The 5,107-nt window shown below is 36.6% G+C and overlaps 1 long non-coding RNA gene across 1 annotated transcript; it reads left to right on the top strand.

The window, feature by feature from the left end:
* The first annotated feature begins 300 nt into the window (after nucleotides 1-300).
* On the top strand, nucleotides 301-2,926 carry LOC136835050 (uncharacterized). Its single transcript, XR_010851967.1, has 2 exons — nucleotides 301-387; nucleotides 2,392-2,926. It is a non-coding gene; the product is annotated as an uncharacterized lncRNA (long non-coding RNA).
* The last annotated feature ends 2,181 nt before the right edge of the window (nucleotides 2,927-5,107 follow it).

Raw genomic sequence — 5,107 nt, 5'->3', positions numbered from 1 at the left:
GGCAATCCCAGCTTAGTATTTGTACTAAGCACAACGTAACCTTCGTGAACACTTGATTTTAGTGTACAACTGGAGATTTTTGGTTCCAAAGGTTGGTATCTAGTCTGTTACACTTGAAAATAAAGTAGATGCCAAAAGTTTAAGACTCAAACTTTTTAAAACCTTATCCATTTTCGATGCTATATATCTACCCAACATCTTGTCATAGTGGTTGGTCATAAATTTTTCATTAGTCATGAAAGATTAATTTAGCATACACGGTCATCGTAAATACCATAATTGATATTCACTTCCATTTTCAGGCGCTAGTGAATTCAAACCTACATTCTCATCACAGGACAACTTGTTGTGGAAGTGCTTTTAAGAGGGAAAACCAGTATTTCACAGGTATGGTTTAATAATCGAAGTTTGGCATATTGAACGAATATGGTGTCTTCATGTTTTGTATAGTCTACCAACCACTTTTTTTTTTCCTCCACCCCTGTAGGGGCGGTGCCCCTGTAGGGGTGGAGGCCCATGCCCTGTTCTGTAGGTCGTGTGACCTACAGGCAGGGCATGGGAGTTTTTTTTTTTTTTAAGGTAGTAAGTGCGTTAGACGAGCCATTTTTCGAAGTTAACGTGCCTGAATTAGATTGCTTTGTTGTAAATTGTTAGTGTTCTTAACTGTTGTAAATTAATTTAATTTTAGATGTAATTTTTTGTTTATAACTTAAGATGCAACATTGTAAGGTTTTGTACTCAAATCCTAATGCAGTCTTTTTAATATTTAATAGAGTTTTAAGGTAATGTAGATGTTTTCCTATCGTGAAAATTTCAATATTTAAAGATTTTTTAATTGTGTAGTTTTATCCACAATTGATAGGAAGTTAACTTTGAAAATGTGGGTTAAAAAAATTCTTTAAAGACCAATGTAACTTGATCGTAAATGTAAAAGAAAACTGTTTATAGATGTGACTTTAATATTTAATTTTCAAAGGAAAGCCTAACGTTAAAGATAGCTTGAGTTACTAAAATATGCTAGGATTTCAAGCTTAGTAACTTCTCTGAATGAAATAATTCCAGCATACAACGAACAGATCTGTTTACGTGTAGCGTTAATACGATGAGCAAACCCATTCATGGCTATAATACTAATACAAGAAACAAACCAATACTTACAATCAAACTGCTCGGTTTGGAAGTCAGTGAAGTCGAAGAAACCCAATGGTATCTCATATCAGCCCCTTCCTTGGCTACATCAGTTATTTGACTTTTACCATATGCTGATACCCGAGGGGTAGCATTTGTTGCTACCCCCGGTCGCTTTTCAGCATATGTTCGGTACTCCTAGCTACTTTGTCTGAATTTGTTTAATTGCTAAATTGTTCAACTCTGATCACTAGACTTGTTAGCATTTAGGCTGAGAGACCAGAGGTGTCACCTCCAGCTTGAAGAGGGATATTGCTCGTATTATGTAATGAGAAACATTAAGAAACACTACTCTCATGCTATTGCTTCCTAAAGTGTTACGTTATTTACATCTTGTCAATATATCGAGTAGAACAGAAGCACGCCATGCGTTGAAATAGCTTTGTCCCTTACATTCTGTAATTGATAGTTCAGTGATAATAAAACCAAGAAAGTTCTCCAGCAAGAGTTTCAAGAACCTACCTAGGATAATGCAAAAAGTGTTTTCATGAGTACCGTAATATCTAGTAAAGTTCCTTGTAGACAGAACTGAAAATCTGGGTGGCGCCAAGTGATGAGAATGGTAATGAGAGAAAATCGATAAACCCCATGTAAAACTAGAAAATTCCATTAAGCTATAACTATTCATTGCTGGATTCTTTATCAGGCTTTATATATTGTGCTAGATCAGCTCATTACATTGTATGATTGAATGTTGCAAAATAGTGCATACATATCTATGAAAAATTCACTGCAAGAAGCTTTTGCGTTCTCGATCATTTCTCAAAGACTGCTAATACCTATCAAAAAATCTTTAGCTAAATTGGCTGTTTAGGGTACAAAATTAAATTAGCTAGATAGCTGTTTAGGGTACAAAATTAAATTTCTGGAATTTTTTTCATTCTTTGGTAAAGAAAAGATGCTACCAGAAATGTTCTGGATGGAGAACTGACCCAGAAGCACCTAGTGACCCCCTCATAAAGTTTGGCAAGGTTAGCTGGTTAGGTTACAAATTTAGCTTATACTGAATGTTGAACTTACTTCCCAGCATAACTGATCACTGCCAGAGATTTTCGTATGGGAGATCCCTACCTATGAAAGAACAGGCCCATAATCCGCAGACTAGGTTGGAATAGCTAGAAGTTTCCTTTTTGACAAAAAATTATATGTGGGGTTCTTGTAAGAAGCAACGAATATAAGAAGACTTTTTTTTTTTTATTGCAGCTCACACTCCAGTTTTATGTTCTTGCACATTCTGGTGCGCTACTCCAAGTTTATAAGCGGCAGGAAGAAGGGTGAAAGTTATCTGGAATCTTGCGAAGATTTAGGATAAAGATTTACTTGACCCCTATTAGATTTTTAACTATTTGAATGATTGTTTTAAATTTGATTCTATGTACTGGTAAATGATGGGCTGCATTTTTTATGCTTTAATGTAATTGAGTTTTTAATGATAGCCGTTTCTTAAAATTTTTTTCAATGGTGTTGAATAGCCTCCCTGGCCCCATTGCCAGGCTATTTGGCCCAGATTTCATACATTCTTTTATTCAAAATCACAGATCCTCCTCTTGATCTGTAAATGTCCATAGTTTGTCGACGCTTTAATTCTACAATTCGAGTTTTTTTTCCATAGTCTTTTCATTGGATACTCTTATCAAGGAGGAATAATTAATTGAAGTAAAGTCAATGCACTGACTTTGAGACACAGTAAGTCTGGTTGAAGAATTTTTGTATTCTGTATTTAAAGGAGCACAGCACACATCGAATTTCCTTGAACCTTCACTTAACAAATGTCTGTGTTTGAGACAACAGTGATGCAGTGAACAGTTTTAAATGGAATAATTTTACAGTATCGAGCGTGAAAAACTAACAGCTTTGTGCTGTCCGTCAGAATTCCAAAACATAATTGTAAGATTGATCCATTCATGTAGAGAATTGCAGATTCTTTCTACAATATAATCTCAGATGCAGTTGCTATTAGTGTAACAATTAGATAAGCAGCACCAATCTTGTAAAGCGAATTGTAATGGGTGAACATTGAAAGACCAGAAAGCAATCAAATAGTTCCAGAGTGAATAGGATAATGGTCTTGAGAAAATGGACGCCGTCACGGTAATTCAAGTAGAGAATTTGCCGCTTGTCATAATCGAAGTATTTGCCTTAGACATTAAAATGAGAGCTTGGAGTACAAGTCTTAATATACAGAATGTATATTTTAACATGTCAAAGAATGCGATAGGTCTCAGCAATGACCTTCCCTATACTGTCACCGAATATTCGTTATCCCTGTTCAAGTAACAGTTTAAGTATAAAACGAGGAAGCCCTTATTAATTAATTAGAATGAGCCTGAGTGAGAAAGTGTAACTTGCAATCTGTCTCCAGTTATGATAGCAGGCTGGTTCTTTCATCTGCCTTATGATTGACTAATGTTGGGGAATTATTAGTATTAGTTGTATTTTCGGGAGGAAGACAAATGGGATGCATTGATTTCTAGACTAGTATGTGAACGCCCTCCTCTCCCCCTCCCTTATGAGACGGTGAAAGGGTTTGGAGCAAGCTGTTGACTGTTTAATCGTAACAGGGTGAAAGGAAGGAGACCGTTTAACAAAATGTCAGACTCCTAACTACTGGAATGCTTAAACTTTCGAAGTCCAATCTAAAGATGAAATACTGTTAGGCCCTGTCCACACTAGCGGGCATGCCCGGCGGGCACTTCCAGCAGTTTATATTTTCTCTGGCTCTTGAAGCAGTGTTACCAGACAATCGCCTCGTTCTGGCTCCATACTCGGTCAGTCAGTATAGTGGAACGGTTACGGGAACAGTGTTTGCCCGTCGGGCAGTGCCCGCTAGTGTGGACAGGGCCTTACTCTAACGGCTTTGTCCCTTTTGATCACGGTGAAGCTGATACCGATTGCCTTTTATGTTTTAGACGTTGGTGACAGGTGACGAGCTTTTGACATGACATACATTGGTAGCACTGCTGATAGCACTTTGGTAACAGTGTCCAGAGGAACATTCTGTGAGAAGTGTTGTCAGTGATAGTGAAACTGAACACCATAGGAGGAACAATACAAATTGCGTATCGAGAGCTTTACTTTGGTGCCATTCTTATAGTGGACCAAGACTTTTGTTTGTAAGTGGGTACACACATTGTTTATAAATAAAAGTTCTTAACTGGGCAATTTCAAATTCACTTGATTACTACGTAACCAGTCTACGTGGTTGATGAAGAGATAAAGAATATGTAATTTCAATCAAAACGAAGCAAGTGACTGTTATACAAAAATTTCCTTGTGAACATATTACAACTCAAAATAGGAATATGCTAATGATTTGTAACGTTCCAGCAGGTTATAAATATAATGGAATATATTTGACACAGTAATATATGGAAACACGAAGTTAACGATTTTTATTGATGAAAAGTACAACGAATCGCATTCCAATCCTTGAGAAGTATGACACCAGCTAGAATATCAAATACCGTGAATCATTATTGATCTAAAATGTGGCACGACGGAGCTATCGGTGTAGCTATAGTTGCAGTGGCAGTGTAATCTATTTGCCAACTATAAAACGCACCTCAGAAACACTCTTTAATCCAACACGTAGTTTTGCCAGAGCAGGAGTTTAGCATTAATATCAACTTCAATTTTTTTTTTTTACTTCATTTCACCATGCCCCTTTATGTATGCCTGATAATTATTGCTTTATTCTAGGTATTACTTGCTGATATCAAAATGCCTTTTGCTTTATTTCAATGCATATTTTTGTAATTTAAAGTGACGAATGGCAGAAAGATCCATTGCGCATTGGTACTCTGACATACGGTATATATAGGCCTATCATCTGAAAGCACATGTCAGTGATCTTGGAAGTTTCAGTTCGAGGGGTTTGCGAATGAGTTTTCACTAGATTATTAGTATGGATAATTATTAT

This window comes from Macrobrachium rosenbergii, chromosome 54 (genome assembly GCF_040412425.1).
Source record: "Macrobrachium rosenbergii isolate ZJJX-2024 chromosome 54, ASM4041242v1, whole genome shotgun sequence".
NCBI classification, from domain to species: Eukaryota; Metazoa; Arthropoda; class Malacostraca; order Decapoda; family Palaemonidae; genus Macrobrachium; species Macrobrachium rosenbergii.
This window is presented reverse-complemented; position numbering and strand designations above follow the sequence as displayed.